General features: G+C 37.8%; 1 pseudogene; it reads right to left on the bottom strand.

The window, feature by feature from the left end:
• Positions 1-7836: 7836 nt before the first annotated feature.
• LOC131535625 (potassium voltage-gated channel subfamily A member 10-like) lies at positions 7837-11944 on the bottom strand (annotated as a pseudogene).
• Between the last annotated feature and the right edge of the window lie 8659 nt (positions 11945-20603).

The raw sequence follows: 20603 nt of genomic DNA, 5'->3' as shown, positions 1-20603 counted from the left end.
CTCTGACGTTGTCTGTGGTTCAGGAGTGGCTTAACGAGGAATAAGACAACTGTAGCCAAATTCCTTGACATGTCTGCGTGTGGTGGCTCTTGATGCCTTGAACCCAGTCTCAGTCCATTTCTTGTGAATTTCACCCAAATTCTTGAATTGATTTTGCTTGACAATCCTCATAAGGCTGTGGTTCTCTCGGTTGGTTGTGCATATTTTTCTTCCACACTTTTTCCTTCCACTCAACTTTCTGTTAACATGCTTGGATACAGAACTCTGTGAACAGCCAGCTTCTTTGGCAATGAATGTTTGTGGCTTACCCTCCTTGTGAAGGGTGTCAATGATTGTCTTCTGGACAACTGTCAGATCAGCAGTCTTCCCCATGATTGTGTAGCCTAGTGAACCAAACTGAGAGACCATTTTGAAGGCTCTTTGCAGGTGTTTTGAGTTGATTAGCTGATTGGCATGTCACCATATTCTAATTTGCTGAGATAGTAAATTGGTGGGTTTTTGCTAAAATCATCACAATTAAAAGAACCAAAGACTTAAACTACTTCAGTCTGTGTGCATTGAATTTATTTAATACACGAGTTTCACAATTTGAGTTGAATTACTGAAATAAATTAACTTTTCCACGACATTCTAATTCATTGAGATGCACTTGTACGTTTTTGATCTGTGCCATTGCATTTTGTTTCGTTTTCTCCCTTTAATCAAACTTCTGAATGTCTGTCAGGAAAAAAAAAAAAGTAGCCTACCTCTACTTTTTTGAATGAATGAATGAATGAATGAATGAATGAATGAATGAATGAATGAATGAATGAATGAATGAATGAATGAATGAATGAATGAATGAATGAATGAATGAATGAATGAATGAATGAATGAATGAATGAATGAATGAATGAATGAATGAATGAATGAGGCATTTATATAGCACTTTATTGTGTATTGCAATACACCCAAAGCGCTTTACAATTATGGGGGTCTCTCCTCAACCATGGTGATCTCTTGCTGATCTCTTTTAATACTATTTAATACTAATACAGTTTACTTTTACTCATGTTTTTGGCCAGATAATTGTACTTTTAATTGAGTAAAATTTTCACTGAGTATCTGTGCTTTCACTAGAGTAAAATCTTTCAGTACTTTTTACACCTCTGTAGTGAAGCACCTTTATTTTTTAACAGTGCAGCAGAGCTATTGATGCAGTGCATGCTTCCCCAACCAGACTGCCACTAGTTTGCACTAGTTCTGTAGTACACAACATGCTTGTTGTATAGGACTTGCTGCCACTAGGGGCATAGCTTCCCCAATTAGATTCCCCCCAGTGCTCAACATTGGCTGCGTAAATTGGATATAATCTATTACCTCTGCATCAGATGTGTTGGGGTTTTTTTGGCATATGGTTTGTTTTGGGGGTTTGACTTGCTGATCTCAAGTCATGGCTGCATGGACGGGCACGTGGAGTTTGCCCAGAACAGAACCATACCGCCAACATTAACTGTATGCTTTTATTGTAATAAATATACTTTGATGAAAGTGGACCTGACTGAAATCAAGCATCGCGTTAGTTCAGGCAGGCCACGTCAGTCAAGCTTGCGTCAGCTGACGATCAGCTGTTCCTGACGTGTACCAATCCAGTTTCGACACCTATTACAGCAGTCTATTTAAATCCCATTCATTCAGCCTCTCTTCTATTGCTTGGCTGCATGCCACTCTAACTCCCTCCTCCATCCCCAACTCCTCCTAGCTGGGATTTATTTATTTAAATTTGATATCTGTTGAGGTTGATTGAGTACATGGCAATCATCCTTTATGTATCAGGCTGTTTACAACAACTCGTGGTAAATTGTGAATTGATATATGTATGCATGATTACTGGATTTGTTCTGTTACAGGGGCTTGACTTGCTGCTCTCTCCGCTCTGTCCAGGCATGGCTGCATAGACGGGCGCGTGGAGTTCGCCCAGAACAGAACCATTAGGCCAACATTAACTGTATGCTTTTATTGTAATAAATATACTTTGACGAAAGTGGTCCTGACTGAAATATACTGTACATACATACTCTCAGAAAAAGGTACAAAGCTGTTATTGGGATTGTAAATTTTTTACTACCTAAATGGTACATATTAGTACTTTTTGAAAGGGTACCGCCCCAGCAACAGTTCTGTATGCTTTTTTCTGAGAGTGTGGGAATTGAACCCATGACTTTGGCATTGCAAAGCACAACCACAAACCAAACAATAAAAAAAAAAAAAAATCTGAAAATGTGAGGCTGAAAGTTCTAAGTTGCGTCAAATGAATTCAGATTTCCAGTGAAAATGCAGGAGACACCTAAGTAACCATAATCCCCAAATTAGTTAGTGTCACCTTTCTTTGATTAAACCTGCAATCACCTCAAATATCGTCTGGTCTGCATACTAAAGTTACCGCAGTAATCAGGATTGCGTGAAAGTACAAATCGAGCCACGCTCGGGTTATAGGGGTCAGTTTCTTTCACTTTCTGCCTGTTGTAGATGTAATCAGTCTTACCCAGCTTTAACTTGCTAGTAAAGTTTTCCAGCCGCAGAGCTAGAGAGACCTGAACGGTCTAAACAGTGCAAGACTAGAACAAAATGGCTGGTCATTAATTGTTTATAACCACGTCTCTCTCCATACCCTGTTTGACCTTACCATGCACCTGACCAGTTAAGTATATATGAGACCGAGGGTATCTCAAGGGTATTAAGCGATTGCCGGCTTTGTGTGATTTTTCTTTCCCCAATCTCCTAATTGGTCCTATCAGGGGTTATCAGCGTAGTGTCGGGTTCTAGAGATAAAAGCAGATAAAATTAAGACACATCATTAGGCACCTAGTCCGGACTGCGGTGTGACCGGTGTAACTGCTGAAGAGTTTTTAATATTTATTTTAAGTATGTTTAATTGTTTTTGTTTATTTAAAATATAAATGTGTTTTCCACTATTTTTCTTCTACAAAGGATTTGTTTCACAATTTCGTTTTCTAGTTTGACCATTCACATAAACTATTTGCTTAAATTAACATATATGAAAATATATTATCAAACTATTTGATTGCTCGGCTTGGAAACCGTGTATGTTCGCACGTACCTAAAAATACACCAAACTATATTTTTATTATGACAAACAAATATTGCGATATCATACTTCAGAAATGACACCACTCAAATGACAGTCATATAATACCTAGCATTCCTCTTACATAACCACAAAACACTAACAGCATTCTCTTACATACTATATACATAGTTCAGTATTTGGTTACTTTGCTGTGCAACTGCTCAATATTTTAGTGTCTCAACTGGACTCTCAACTCTAGACGAGTGCTTCTTATGACTGCCTGTCAATGACTGAAATCAATCATGTCTTGAAATAACTGTACAGGCAAAGCAATCAGAACAAAATGCAATTAAAATAGTGAGGGTGTATTCATATGCTTAATTAATTCCAAATTCTGGTTCTCTAAAATTTTTAAGATGTGTAAATATTTTGATGTACTATAAAATTTGATTTTTTTTGAAGCTTTAAAGGGTTAGTTCACCCAAAAATGAAAAATTAGCCCATGTTTTACTCCGCTTCAAGGCATCCTAGGTGTATATGATTTTCTTCTTTCAGATGAATCCAGTCGGAATTTGGGAATTATATAAAAAAATGGTCCTTGCTCTTCCAAGCTTTATAATGGCAGTGGGCGGGTTTTTTTTTTTTTTCAACAGTCCAAAAGAATTCAAATAAAGCGCATCCATCCATAATAAAATGTGCCTCACACTGCTCCGGGGCGTGAATAAAGGCCTCCTGTAGCGAATCGACAAATTTTTGTAAGAAATATATCCATATTTAAAACGTTATAAACACTTTTCTCTCACTTCCACTAACTGTCATACACAGAAGCCGGTCTGAGTGGATGATGTAGGGCGTTTGCATCGCGCATGCATCGGTGAAGCGCGGAGGAGAGAGCAAAACAAAATGATGGTCACGAATTAGAAGTACAAAATGAGGATTTGTAAAGAAAAATGTCACAGGATTTCGATATAACGTTTTCCTTTGCTAAAGTAAGGAAACTTTGTTTCCTTTGCTCCTCTAAACAAACTTGCGAGACTAGCATATCTCACAGGTGCCTGCGCTGCGCATACGTCCTTCGTCATCTGCCGGAACATCTTGCATGTATGACAGTTAGCGGAAGTGAGAGAAAAGTACGGTGGCCGGGAAGTGCAAAACAACATTACAAAGTGTGAAACACTTTTACGAAGCTCGAGACAAATTTACATTTTGGAAAACATTTTTACATATCATAAAACACAATTACATGGGAAAAACACTTTTACCAAGGAGGAAACAAATTTACATTTTAGAAAACAAATTAACAAGACGCAAAACACTTTTACCAGTCCCGAAACAAATTTACAATGACAGATTCTTCACGGAAAGGGAATGTACCACACACCGGAAATGACGCGGTGAAAGGTGGTGTTGTTGGTGAGCCGTAAATTCGTGTTGTGGTTGTGGAGTAAATGCCGTAAATAAAGTTTATGGTGACCGAACATGGACTGCGACCGAGGGATGTTTTGCCCGTTTTGTGGCAAACACATGAGCAGCTTAAGGCGGTTTTGCTGTACGTGTGGTCGGTGTTTGGAGTTTCTAAAGGACGCGAACCAGACGGAAACACAGGGGACGTCTCGACAGCCGGACAGTGTTAAGCTGCTCATGTGTTTGCCACAAACGGTAGTGATGTGACGTTCGACACCGAGGCTTCAAGCTTGTATCAAAAACGAAGCATCTGGCAGTGAAGCACTGTGCGGAGCTTGATTCATTTTGCCAAAACCACATGATCTGTGACGTCCGAAGCTTCGTTTTCGCACACAACCACGTGGCTGCTTCGTATTCTGTTTCAAATAACACGATCCGCTTGCGCAGTTTGAAGTGTCACTCACTTCTTTGATAAGAATTAATCAATATACGAATAAATATATGCATGTGTAGTTTTGTGCATGTTCATTTTGTATTAATTCCGCTTCACAATCACTTCAGCTGACTATTCTGATAATCTTCTTTTATTTTGATCATTTATGCATATCATATATTCTTGCCTATTTTTCCACAAATTTATTCACTCATTTATTCATATATTGTGTAAAACAATGACTGACATGTAAAAGATTAATTTATATAGCGTTAATACTTTCTTTGTTTTATTTTCATAGCACAAACTGATTTATTATCTGAAACAATCCAAAATGGCTGGGTCGTCTGGGACACAAAGGCAGCTATTTCCACCTTTTGACCACAAGATGTCGTTAGTGTGCATCGTTTTGAAAAACTTCGAGTAATGAACCTTTTTACGATACAGTTGAGGGGAAGCAGATTTGAAATTCTGATTTGAAACAGAATACGAAGCAGCCACGTGGTTGTGTGCGAAACGAAGCTCGGACGTCACAGATCATGTGGTTTTGGCAAAATGAATCAAGCTCCGGTACAGTGCTTCACTGCCAGATGCTTCGTTTTTTTGATACAAGCTTCGAAGCCTCGGTGTCGAACGTCACATCACTACCGTTTTGTGGCAAACACATGAGCAGCTTAACACTGTCCGGCTGTCGAGACGTCCCCTGTGTTTCCGTCTGGTTCGCGTCCTTTAGAAACTCCAAACACCGACCACACGTACAGCAAAACCGCCTTAAGCTGCTCATGTGTTTGCCACAAAACGGGCAAAACATCCCTCGGTCGCAGTCCATGTTCGGTCACCATAAACTTTATTTACGGCATTTACTCCACAACCACAACACGAATTTACCGCGCTCACCAACAACACCACCTTTCACCGCGTCACTTCCGGTGTGTGGTACATTCCCTTTCCGTGAAGAATCTGTCATTGTAAATTTGTTTCGGGACTGGTAAAAGTGTTTTGCGTCTTGTTAATTTGTTTTCTAAAATGTAAATTTGTTTCCTCCTTGGTAAAAGTGTTTTTCCCATGTAATTGTGTTTTATGATAGTTAAAAATGTTTTCCAAAATGTAAATTTGTCTCGAGCTTCGTAAAAGTGTTTCACACTTTGTAATGTTGTTTTGCACTTCCCGGCCACCGTAGAAAAGTGTTTATAGTGTTGTACATATGGATATGTTTCTTACAAAAATGCATCAATTTACTACAGGAGTCCTTTATTCACCCCTCATTTTTAATAGGCTATAACTCCGATTGGATTCATCTGAAAGAAGAAAGTCATATACACCTAGGATGCCTTGAGGGTGAGTAAAACATGGGCTAAATTTCATTTTTGGGTGAACTAAACTTTTAAACAGAACAGGTATTATTAGAGTATGTTTTACAAGGAAATACTCTTAGTCTTACAGTCCTTTTACTTTAAAAAATTGACATTTAATTCAATGTGTAACTTGCAATTTCTTTCTAATTATTTCATTGTGAATTTTACTAGCAATTTTTCAGAGTGAGAATTGTTTCATTTTTTCAGTGTATGTTTTAAATCACAGCTCAACTGAATAAACAGATGAATATGGAAAAATTGGTATTGGGGCAAAAGTATTTGGTATGGGCTTAGTGAAGATCAAACCAAATATTCAAGCCAAAAAACTTGATTTTAAGATGGTAATTCAGAGCAGTTGATGAAAGCGAGGAAAGACATTGAGATTATTGAGGAATGACCAACTTAAAATGCCTGCTGCATCTGCATACTTTACACTATAACAACCTGGTCCACATAGACGGTGAGCTCTGAAACATTAATGTGTGCACACATACACAAACAAAATGGCCTTAAAGATTAATGTGCTCTCATTGTGGATCTTGCACTGTTTAGTCTCCGTCCCCGAAAAACTCCACAGGTCGCGCCAACAAATCATGGTTGCTCTCTCACCTGTCTCGGTGATCTGAGACAAACTTTTAACCTCTCTAATACTGTATTAAAATCTAACGAACCACACACCACCACCCTCTCAAATACTAAGAGCTGATATCATGATTTATGAATAATAATACTGCGAAACCACAGATGAGAAGAATAGCTTGTAATGACAGCTGGTCTTTTCTGGGAAAAATTTAAAAAAATTGACCCAAGCTACATTGAATGTATATTAAATGTAGTTTGTGCTGACTGCAATGTTTTTGGGTGGTCTTTTATTGGCTTAATAAGTTACATCATTCTATATATATATATATATATATATATATATATATATATATATATATATATATATGTATGTATATATGTGTATATGTGTATATATATAATGTATGTATATATAATGTGTGTGTGTGTGTGTGTGTGTGTGTGTGTGTGTGTGTTGTATAATGACAAGGGTATGACATAGGAATTACAAGGAGAAGGTGACTTTTCAGGACATTAACCCATGTCCCCACTTTCAAAAAGCTTACAAATTGCACAGAATGGAGTGTATTGAAAATCTAAAACAGCACAAAGTTTCCTGTAAGGGGTAGGATTGGTGTAGGGCAATAGCACATACAGTTTGTACAGTATAAAAACCATTACGCCTATGGGATGTCCCCACTTTTCACAAAAACAAACGTGTGTGTGTGTATATGTATGTGTATATATGTATGTATAGCAAAAGTGCGATTAATTAAAAACAGGAGTTAATGTTTTCAGCGCACCAATTTTTCTGTCTTTGTTTTGTTTTTTGTTTTTTTAATCATATTTTTAATCACACAATAATCATATTTTATTTTGTGTTGAGTCGCCACATAATCATACAATAAGAATGTATTTGTCCTTGTCAAATCACACAAAGCTGGAGCCAATAAATTTAATATATATTTAATAAAAGGCACTCAGAATATCATGGATAAAATATAGTGCTTAAACAATCAAAATATATCATACAGCCATAGCATACATTCATGAGATGCTAAATGCCATAATGACCACATAACACTGGCATTATCACCTTCGTCGGTGGGATAATTGTAAAAAATCAAAATAGAACTCTCAATACTTTCAGCATTACTATTGATATTACACCATACTATGACATAAAATGCATGCACAAGGGAATATACTTTAGATTTTTCCATTGACGCAATGGAGGGATGGTTTAAATATTATTTTTCTACCTCTAGTCAAAGCATGGTAATTTTATCAAATTCTTTAATCTCAGTGTTTTCATGCATCTTTTAAAATTTACAACAGCATGATAAAAAGCATTTTAAGATCTATATTGCAGTTATACGTTAAGTGTCTGAAAAATGCAATGTTACCTGCTGGCATAAGTTCATTTTCAAGCTTATTGGAAAACTTATTTTAGCTTCCCTGAAAAGTGCTGTATTGCTTTGCTTTAGTCAGTGCTGAAATGCTACAATCAAAACTTGCTTTGGAAACATTTGTTCTCTATATTTTTCTCAACTTTGCTTTTTACAAAAACATGCAAATGTGCAATATTTTTAATGCAAATAAAGCATGAAATATTCTCTCATAAAAGGGAATTCCTGCAATAAAGAAACCTCAAGTTATGGAAACACAGATTACTGTAAGCATAGTGAAATCACAGAAAATTAAAAAATGATGTCTTATGACGAGCATAACACATATTACTCTTATTCCAAAGAGAGAAATTGTATTCCTCGGAAATATCTCATAAGTGAAACAAAACATATAATCTATTACAATCATGGGCAAAGACAGACATGTGTGCACAATTGCATGACAAAAACATTATGTAATTCCTTTCATATGCTTATGAATGTTACTAATATGCTTGTAAGATAATGATTCTTCCTGTTCTGTTTCTAAGATAAATCCACAAGAAACATCATGATGTTGCAAACAATTACAAGTAAGTCGTTAGGCTGGATTAGATTATATATTTGCTGCAATCTTTTCCATCTTTTGCAGTGGTTGATCATTAATTGGTTTCACTAAACAGTACATGCACTGTGCGATCATGCTCTCTGCCTTCATTGGCTTGTCATGTCAGCATAAATTAGTGTGATATATGGAAAAATAACACTTATTCCCTCCACCAACAGAACCAACCCAAATTAAATTTTTTTTTATCTGTGCTCCATTTGACCGACAAGTATTGTTTTAAGAGGCTAACTTGTATAAATCCATGCTTAAATTCTTGTGCGTTTTCCAGCCATACATATCCATGTGCATTACGAGTAAGGCTGCTAGTAGGCCAATGAAGCCTGTAGGTAAAGAAGTAAGTGCTGTGTATCCTACTAGCTATCGTCAAGGCTTTTTATATACATTCGGTCAAACAAGAGACAAGATATGATGTAAAACTAATTGAATGATATTGCCAAGCAAAGGTGTGTACCAAAACTTGAACTCACTCGGCATAGAAAGACGAATAAAAAAAATCTCACCCTAAAGATAGAGTTCTAGAGTCTCATTCTGTGTGTATGTTGACAAGAATAGAAACACCAGAAGAAAATGTGGGACGAGCAGCAAGCAGATGCTGCCACAGCACGGCAGGTCATCCAAATATAACATACTTGCATGCGTAGGATACTGTATTTAAATTCCAAACAGGCCTGATTATGTATGACAACTACCAGGGCTGTTAGAGGAGACATTCAGTGACATTGAAAGATGGATAACAGTTTGGCATAAGCTTTTTCTCTCACAAGCAGCAGGGACAAAAGGTGATGTCAGTGCAAAACTCTAAAGGAACGACAACATCAGCAAAAGGTGGTGCTGGGTGGATGCTCAGAGTGCAGATTCATGATTCCTCGGCATTAATTTGAGGGACTCGGCAACACAGGCACTTAATCGCGATTAATTAAATGCTTGTTTTGACCTCAGTCAAACGCAGCCGTTTGCCTCGCAAATGATGACATGAGTACTTTTTTTGTCTTCTGAGTTTCATATTCCTTTTTCGGTTTAGTGCATTTCAGTTTGTATTACTGTAAAGCCTTAAAGGGATGTTCCTTACAATATTTTTTGCTTCCTTTTAGTAGATAGTGCTTCTGAGGTTTTATAGTCATCCATCAAAGGTGTTTTTAGCAGCCTTTGGCTAAAACAGCGTCCTGTTTGAGGTCTCCCTTTGAAACAGCACGTTCTGCAAAGGTACTGTTGGTATATGCATAGCATTAGGTACATATGTAGAACTCTTAATTAAGCAGTTGTCAAACCATAAAACCGAGAGTTTCTAAGTGCATTGTTGTACAGTCATTATTGCTAGTCATGCGAAATATACCAATCCTTATGGAATGCCGTTTTTCCCTGTCTGCCAATTCCCATTGCTCTTGTCCAGCGAGTAATTGCTTTCATACTTCTCTTCAGAACTGCTTTTCTGATTTGCAGCAGCCTCAGCAGCAGCGTCAATCATTTGTTTCTCCGCCTGCTCCGTTTCACGATGGTAGAAGTAGTTGAAGTTGGAGACGATGACAGGAACAGGAAGTGCAATGGTCAGCACGCCAGCGATGGCACAGAGGATCCCAACCATCTTTCCCCAAAGTGATAGGGCACATGTCGCCGTAGCCGACCGTCGTCATTGTGACCACAGCCCACCAGAATCCTTCCGGGATGCTCACGAACTGAGTATCAGGTTCGTCAACCTCAGCAAAGTAAATGGCACTGGAGAAGAGGATGACGCCTATGAAGAGGAAGAAAATAAGCAAGCCCAGCTCCCTCATGCTGGCCTTCAGGGTTTGGCCTAGGATCTGGAGGCCCTTGGAATGGCGGGACAGCTTGAAAATCCTGAAGACGCGCACTAATCGGATGACACGTAGCGTGGCCAGAGACATGTTCTGACCGGCGGTGGGGTCTTCATCATGGGTGGCCATCAGTTCCGTTATGACAGTAATGAAGTAGGGCATAATGGACACAATGTCAATGACATTCATGATATTGCCGAAAAACTCGCTCTTGCTGGGGCACACTATGAAACGTACTCCAAGCTCAAAACAGAACCAAATGATGCAGATGGTCTCCACCACAAAGAAAGGGTCAGTAAAGACAGAGAGCATGGCCTTAGGATGAGGAGTAGGGGAGAGAAGCGTGCCGTTGGCGTCACGGGTTAAGTTGACGAACGCAGGAATAAATTCACGCTCATCACGGAATTCAGGGAGAGTCTCCAGGCAGAAGATACAAATAGATATAGTGATGACAAAAACAGACACTAAGGCCACTGACCTGGCAGCACTGGAGCTCTCTGGGTACTCGAAGAGCAGCCAAAATTGACGGTGAAGCTCACTGGTTGGGAGTTGAGGCTCAGGGTCTTTAATGAAACCTTCATCCTCCCTGAACTGTTCCATGACCTCATGCCCCAGTCGATAGAACACTATCTCATCTGCAAACACATCCAATGGCACATTCGCTGGCCTCGAATCTTACCTCCGGACTGATAGAAATACAAGATTCCATCGAAGCTGGGCGGTTGCGATCAAAGAAATACTCATTCCTCATGGGGTCAAAGTAGTCAATCCTTCTCATGGGGTCTCCCAGCAAGGTATCTGGGAACTGATTCAAAGTTTTAAGTGTTGTCTCGTACATCATCCCTGAGACATTGATAACCACTTTTTGTTCGCCCTCCTCGAATTTTTCCTTTTCTGCAAAGTAGTCCTCGCAACAATCCTTGGCTACTTTTCCTAGGAGTGCCTCATTGGGACTGCCCTCGCTGCTCATCAGAACCTTCCAGTTGGAGATCAGGCTGTTGCAGCTTGATGTTCCTTTCTTGCTGAGAGTTGGTGGAGAGGCCAGCGAGTGCCTCGGCTGTCTTCCTCTCTGAGGCGAGTGTGTGGGTGAGTTTATGCCACGGGTCCCCTGGTTTGGTTCAGGGGCATCTGAGGTGGGTGAGGTCGGATATCCTGAGTCACTCGGGTCTCCCAGGTTGATTCCGATGTCGTCCAGGTTCTCAAAGTTGACTAGAGGAACCTCCATGGCCTCCCTCCCCTCCCTGGGGCTGAGCTCAGGCTCCTAACCCAGGATGAAATGACAGACGGGCAACCAAAAGCACAGGCCGGCCAGCCCACTCTGCACCGCAAAGTGTGAAGAGATCAGAGAAGATTCAGGCTGGTTCTGCAGCAGAGAGCCGAATCCCAAGATACTGTCACCTGATCTGGAGATAAAAACAAAGGGAACAAAACAGTTGTGTTACTGCATGGAAGGTAAGGTTGCACCTTAGGCTAGGAAACAATTAAAGCAATCTAAAGTAATATAAACTCTACAAGAAGACAATGAAAAAGGAACAGAGATTTTATTTTTAAGCTGAATTATTTTATTCAAAGAATAAAATGTAGGTTAACATGATGCCCACAATTACAGTCCATTTAAAATTAAGCAAAATTAAGTGTGTCATTATTTATTTACCCTTTTGTTGTTTCAAACCTGTATGGCCTCATTTTCAAGGCTTTCAAAAATACTATTAAAATATAATGAAAGATGTGCTATATTCCAAGTCTTCTGATGCTGTATGATAAAGCTTTGTATAAAGAACACACTGAAATAACAGTGAATCTAACGCTCATCAGATCTGTCTAATGGTCTAAACAAACAAATCATCTAAACAAATCATTCAAACCTGTCTTGCTAGCTAAATCAACCAATTCACTGAAAATATTTACCCAAAAGAACAATTCAACAGAGATGAAAATCAATTCAGCTCCTCTACCAAATGAATCAACTTTTCTCATGAATTGTCATGCAATAATTTTCAGTGAATAATAACTTGAATTAACAACATTTATGATATTTTAATGGTGCTTATTAAGTTACACATGTTTGGCATGGCCAATATCCTGTAAGGATATACATTACAACTAGCAGATTGCATTTAGTCTCTCCTTGAAAACTCCTTGAATGTGCCTATAAGCAAACATAAATAATGCATTCAAACTGAACATGTTTTCCTGTCTACTGCCAAGTGGGCTTGAGAGCTGAGAACGGCACTTTATCATCAATTCTCCCTTATGCCCTCTTGTAGCGACACACACACACATTTTAATTCACATCTTTTGTATTGTAGTACAAGCATTTACAGCAATAGAGCTGTACTCACACTGTTGCATTGCATATGGACTCAATAATGCTTAACAAAAGGGTCCAGAAATTGATTACAGACACATTTAGCATGAGTTTTGGGAGAGACTCAGGAAATATCAAAAGATGAAATCCTCCAGAATCACAAACGTAATGTTCAAGGTGTAATATAAATTGAACTCGTTTTGGCAGCATCTGTGACATCAATTCCTACAGAGAGTGATTTTGACTCATTATTCAATTTTTACAAACAAACAAAAATGTATTTGTTTGTTTATTTATTATTATTAATATTATTATTTAACAAAAGTCACAGATTAATTCAATTGTTTCCAAAATGTAATATTTGAGTTGTAAAATTGGTTAAATTGTCCTTTTATCTGTGGAACTATGCTCTTCAAGGTTAACGTCTGGTTATCTGTTACCGTTGTAATTCCTTTAGGTGGAGTTTCAGTTAAGCAACACATTGTTACATCACTTCCTGTTCTTTTATCCTTGCACACATGGAGTAAATGCTACTCTGTTTATGAGCTTTACATGTTCACAAAATATGTTTTGGTATAATTTGCATAAATAATGTTAGTAAGTGATTACACTAATCTTGTGCTATACTTATTTAGAAATTATTCTATTGCAATGCTCTATTAATTTCCATTAATATGTGTTAGAGTTTAATTTATGCACACTTACTATGCTTATGTTATTTATAACAATTGGAAAAGAGTAATATTCTTTGCAACAGTGCCCTATGGTATTACGGTAAAAGTATTTTGAATTTGTTTGAACAATCTGATGGGTTAGTTGTTAGTTTCTGCATTAATCAACAGCATCTGTGACAGTTTAAGTTCCTTTAAAATACACTTTCAACGCACTTTATTCCAAATCCAACTAAAGCAGCTTTTGGATTCCATTGCCGTTCCTCTCGGGGTCAAAGGTCCAGTTCGGGCCTCTTATCTACAGCGTTCTATTTTCCAGAGAGTTTAATGGAGACAGGTAACCATAACCTGAACAGAGGATTTAAACAGCTACCCCTCGTACCACTTGACACCATAGAACCCATAGCCGCCAAAGAGAAAAGCTTCTGGCTCCATGACAGCTTGTGTGGCTACACTGGAAGGTAACGCACACCTCTCACCTTCGCTCCGCGTTATATTCCATTGACCCTATTAGTATACAGCAGGGCCTATCTTTTCCATTGTCAGAGGAGAATTGTTGGATGGGTGGGTTACACGGGCATTCTGTTTCATGTGGCCACATTTTTTACAGCACTGGCAAGATGTTTATATGGTAAGTTTTTAAGGAAAAGTTGACCAGTGCCCAAGGAAGAATAATCGCATCGCATTGCTTAAATTGTTATGTATCCAGCTGTACTGGTCACATACAGTATGATTCTGTACAATATCTACATAACTTTAAGGGACAGTTGGATAGTTAACCCAAAAATAATTGATTCATCCTTGTATTTTTCCATACCTGTATGCATTTCTTCCTTCTGTGTAATACAATGAAGATATTTTGATTTATTCTAATGTTTTTTAGAGCCCAACTTTCTTCAAAATATATTCTTTTGTGTCCCACAAAAGAAAAATAAAGGGTTTTGGCCAACTTGAAGGTGAATCAGATAATCAGAATTTCCATTTTTTTGAACTATCCCTTTACATATATTCTATTTAAAAACAGCTTTTTTACCAATTCTGCATCTTACATGGTTCTGCTGCCTCTATTTTAAGTATACTCTTAGAATTACTTATGTTACACAATTGTAATATTTTGCACTATCTTTGTTAACTGTATCCCATGCACTCTGCACCTTTTGTTTATTTATTATTTATTGAACTTCTTTATATTTATTTATTTCCTACATTATTCAACTGTAACTGCAACGACCTTGTGAAAGAAAAGGAAACTAACCTCATTATACCTGTTCAATGACAGTAAGAAGCTTGACGTATCTGATACAGTATATATGCTAAGTATTAACTATATACTCTACACCTAAAAAATAGTCGTAAATGTAAAAGTTTTTCTACTTCAAAATTTCACATTTAACGTGTTGCATGCTTTTTTTTTTTTTTACTAGCAATTTCTGAATGAAAATTGTTTCTACACCAATTTTTTTCTGTGTGTTATGAGCACAACTGCAGGGTTTACAGAGCCACATATGAGGGTACAGGTATGTTGCGAGGGCAGGATGGACAAAGGTTACAAGTGACAGAAGCTTCCGTCCTTATCCTGCAGTGCTTCGTCTGGGGAAAATGCTGAAGATGTGAAAATGCACCACGGACAGAGATGACATCTATATCCTTCAGCTGTGTGTGTGTGTGTGTTCGCGTGTGTCTAGAAGATCGATCACCAACGTGTGGGAAAGTTTCCCCGCATGCATCACAGGTACAAAGCCAGTGTTTTTTATCAAGCACCTCAGGGGCAAGAACACTACCATGTGCACGTTTAAAGGCACATTATATAAGTTTTGTACTGTATGTGCTAGATTGTGTGCATAATTCTGTGAAAATGCGGTTTCATATATCCGAATCAGCACAAATCATTCCTCTGGCTTGAATCGCAGAAATATTATTAGACAATATGCTATAGCTGTCTCAGTTTCCAAGTCTGATTGAAAGTGACAGCTAACCCAAAAATAAAAACTCTGTCATCGCTTATTTAATCTCACGTCATTCCAAACCTGTACGGCATTCTTTCTTCTGTGGAAAACAAAAGAAAATATTTTGAGAAATGTCTGTTTTTTTGTGCATACAATGGAAGTCAATGGTCACAAAAACATTCTTCAAAATATCTTTTATGTTCCACGAAATAATAAGTCATGCAAGTTGTAAAGACATGAGGGTGAATAAATTATGACAGAATTTTTATTTATTTATTTTTTTTCATTGTTAATTATCCCTTTAAATTGAAAATGTATTACTTCTGTGCTACTACGATTCAGGTAGAATGTCTATCCGATAAAGGATCACTATCCCTTTAAAATATTTGAAGAAATTGAAATTGAGAATATAGTGATTATAATGAATCACATAATTCAAAGATGTACTAACACAGATATCTAAAACTGCACAAATGCCCACATGCATGTACTAGTCACAAACTCTATTCTATTCTATTCCAAAATCAGCATATCAAACAAACTATTTCTAATATTTATCTCACTCCTTAGTTCTTAAAGCTAAATACAGCTAAAACTAAACACAGTCTTTCAGAACAATGTGGTTTGCCGGAGAGCACAACTAACAACAACATATTTTATCTTTCTAAACTTCTGTAAGAGCTCCATTCATGTCCAGTAAATTAATTTAGATCCAAATTTGATCCAAAGTCTTACTTTGATCCAAAGTCGTACTTCTGTCCTTTTTAAACCAGCATCCAAAAGACCGAAATCACATGCTTAAGCCCATCGATAAAACCAAACACGGACAAACGCTCAATGAATTACCCACCAGGAAAACCTCTGGGGCAGGACGGTCCTTCTGTGAGCACTGTGATCCAGGAAGAGTGGGGCTCCTTTTTTCGCCCCTGTCCCTCTCTAGCCTTGCTCCTCTTCTCAGCCTGCATTACAATCAGATTTCTGCACACCCTTGTGTTCTGTTTAAGCTCTCTCTCTTTCAGTAATCTTATGCCTCCTGAGTAACTTGAGACCCACGGCTGCCATCAGGGAGACGCATGCACTCACACACACACGCACACACACACACACACCTTACCTTTCGCATCTGGCTTGGCTTTTAAACCTTAGACTGGGTTCTCCTTTCTGTGTGCATCTCTCTTGCTTTTTGTCTGTCTCTGCTTTGCTTTTGTCTGTGCTGAAGTGGTGGGGTGTCAGAGGAGGACCCCACGGTGCCAGAGCCAGCAAGAGCTCTGCGGGGCAAACAGCGCTGAGTAAAGGACGGCAGGACCGGAGCTCCTGCCGAGTAAGCAAACAGAGCAACATCTCCAGGCGCGAGAGCACACACACACACGCACTGCAGACTTACAATTACTCTCACTCACATACACACGCAAGTTGCATAGACATATATACAGATACACAGACACTAAATCTGTGTTTGGAGTAGCATACTATTTATGCTATTATAGTATATGTATTGCATGTGCTGATGTTCTTTAAACTTGCAAGACAAACTTTTCAACTTTATACATAGAAAAGCGCTATGGAACAACACTCAGTGTCGAATTCATGCTGGCATTGAGAGAGATGGACAAGTTATTGACTTGAAAGCAAATAAATTGTGTTAATGAGTTATTTGTAGAGATATCAAGTAGGATTATACCATCTGTGGAATTTACCATTATTGTGTAGAATATTGTATTCCTCAATGCAATGTACTACGACTTTTAAAAGTCATAATTATTTTAAATTTCTATGACTTTTAAAAATGTTTTTGAAAGTAGTCTCTTATGCTCACCAAGGCTGCATTTATTTGATTAAAAATACAGTAATAATGGTAAAATTGTGAAATATTATTATAATTTTAAATATCTGTTTTCTATCTTATTATATTTTAAAATGTAATTTATTCCTGTGATGCAAAGCTGAATTTTCAGCATCTTTACTCCAGTCTTCACACGATTCTTTAGAAGTCATTCTAATATGCTGATTTGCTGCTCAAGAAACATTTCTTATTATTATCAATGAAAACATTTCTGCTGCTTAATATTTTTGTTTTATTTTAGGATTCTTTGATAAATGGAAAGTTCAAAAGAGCATTTATTTGAAACAGAATTTTTATGGTTTATCACTAGATCACAGTACTATATGTGATCTAGTTTTCTAGACCAGAATTCTTTACCTAAATGCACCGCAAGAAATAACCATGATACTTTTCTTTTTTTTCCGCCGTATTATTTGATAAATATATAGCTCAAAAGAACAGCTTAATTGAGTATTAATCTCTTTTATTTTTTAATGACCCCAGAGTTTTGAATGGTAATGTATAATCAGACTAAAAATGCAAAAAATTCCAAAGCCACTCACTGAATTTAACATAAATGTATGAGGTCATGTGACACTACTGTTTGATACAATTATTATGAAATAAAGCATTTTTTCCCCCGCTTATAACAAGTAGTATACGGTATATAGTGTTCTGTAAGTAGTAAGCTATATTCTATTCTGAACATTGCCACACTTTTGTATAATGCACACATCACATATGTTCCAGCCTTTTTCCATCATATCAGCTCATGGGACCTGAATTGGCATCACTGTCAAACACATAAGCACACACATTTACACACACTTTAACTTGCATAGAAACACACACAAATCACATCACATAGATCTCGGCTCCTTCCTCCATCAGCTCAGGGGACCTGACTCGGCACCCAGTATCACTGTCAAACACACACAAGCACGCACGCTATCGCACACACACGCACACAAACATCTGCAGCAGTGCTCAGCAGCGATTCAGCTACACGGCACAGTCCAGAACTTTAAACTGCTTATACAGGAGATCCAGTGCAATTCTGTTTAGGGTCCAGAGGCAGAAGTGAAAGGGGCCATCCATCAAGTCTTCTTTTAGCCTCTTGCTGATGTCTGGCAACTGCAAATGAGACATACAAAAAGGTAAGAATGTATCTAAGTGCTGCAGAACACTGATTTGGTTCCAGACAATCTGCGTGTCTCTATAAATGTTCAGCAGGGCCTGAGTAAGGGTTTTGAGTAGGTCGCAAAAGTGCTGAATGATCCACTGTGGAACTCAAACAAAAGGTGAGGAGAAGCTGAATGTCACCCAATTATTGATTGACGGAGGACCACGAGTCATTGGTGGCTTAAGTGTTCGCTGTATTAGTTGATAGTGTATGTGTTAACCCATCATACATTGGACAATGTGAATTCATGTCATGCTTTAGTTTCAGGGACGACACATCAACGGATCGTTTATGGACCGCCTGATGCATGTTGCACGTGACAAAGGCTGGCTTTTCACACTGTGTGAGAGTTCGTGCACAGGTTGTTAACGTCATCTTATGTTTACAAAGGTACGTAACAGGCTAACAGGGAAAGTTCTCTGAACTTTGTTCTGGCTAGGTTCTTTCAAAGTTATGAAATGCTCTTCCAGTAACATTAATAGAATGTTTGTTCAATATTCCATGGTACTTTAGAATGTTCTCAAAATGATAACATAAAAACATTATTTATAGACGGTTTCATCGGGCGCACGCGCCTGGACCGAAGTTAACTTCCGGTCTGTTTTTGTTTATCGGTCTTGTTAGTGGCGCCGGCTACAAACACAGTTAAAGTTAAAGTGATGAGTAATGAAGTTGGGCTCAAGTTGTTGTGCTGTGGGATGTGTTTCACATACATTTATTTATTTGTGGCGACCCGCCACGATATCAATACTGACCGATTTTCTTGTTTCGTTGAATAAACGAGCACGTAATGCACGTTTAAAAATCAAAACGATTTTCATTCAAATTTTCATTTCATCTTGCATGTTATATGCCTGATAAAGCAGCGTTTGTGAGCTCAGCGCTGCTTTGTGTAACGTACAGCCCAACAGCCGTTTCCGGGGAAACCTCTAGTTCTCCCGCTTTAAAGCGCCTCCTGCTGGCAGAGAATGAATTTGCATTTTTAATAAATCTGTCCAAATAGTTATCGCTGCATCTCAGTCCGTCTGATTTACGCAGCAAACATATTTTGCTTGTTATCAAAACATAATCTACTCTAGAGGGATTTAGCTGTTGTTACTGATTGTATTTGGATGTCTACCGGAAGTTAAGTTAGGGCCACAAAAGCGCGCATGCGCAGTAACGTTTGTTGTATGTCGCCGTTGAAATCGTCTATACATCATTCATTGAGCGTTTTGTTCTTGTAATGCTTTAGTTAGACCTTTTTTTTTAAAGTTTATACTTGTTTCTCATGTTCAGAGAACACAAAAAAGTAACATTCTCATGATGTTTGCAAAATGATATAATGGAATCTTCCCTTAACATTCTCATAACCAATAAAAAAAACTAAAAACTAAAACATTTTATAAAGTTCACAAAACATTCAGAATTTTTTTTCTTTAGCAGAGAATATAAATCTTATATTTGAAAAATTTATATTTGAAATAAATGCTGTTCTTATGAATTTTTTTCATTAAAAAAAAATCAGTTGCCACAAAAATTAATTTTAATTATAATAATATTTCACAACATTACAATTTTTACTGTATTTTTGATTAAATAAAAGTAGCCTTGGTGATTTTAAGAGGCTTCTATCAAAAATCATGCTGGCCCCAAACTGTAGTGTGTTGTTTTGCATATCTCTGATACAACAAGCACTTTTGGAAGTTTGCATCTTTGAAGTGGCATCTTTAAGAGAGTTTTATTTGGGGCACTTACTCTGAAATAAATAGGATCCAGCACAGTTCAGCTTTGTTTTCAAAGTAATGTAAGTAAGTTTCATGTGGCAACATTCTCCTCTTCTTCTCATTCTGTATCTTTCGCTAGTTGGGCTGAGTTGGTTGAGTGTTCCAATGCATGTTTTATGGCATGATTTTTGCATTTTAAGAAGGCATGGGCAGTTCAAAATTTTTAAACTTTTAAAATCCATTCTGTTGGACTCTTGGACTCTTCCTGTGTGTTTGGGTTGTTTTGGACCACAATTTACAAAAGTCTCTCTATGCAAAACTACGTTCCTCAGACT

The sequence above is a fragment of the Onychostoma macrolepis genome, unplaced genomic scaffold (assembly GCF_012432095.1).
Source record: "Onychostoma macrolepis isolate SWU-2019 unplaced genomic scaffold, ASM1243209v1 Scaffold57, whole genome shotgun sequence".
Lineage (NCBI taxonomy): Eukaryota > Metazoa > Chordata > Actinopteri > Cypriniformes > Cyprinidae > Onychostoma > Onychostoma macrolepis.
The sequence above is the reverse complement of the archived record's forward strand: the minus strand, read 5'-3'. Positions and strand labels throughout refer to the sequence as shown.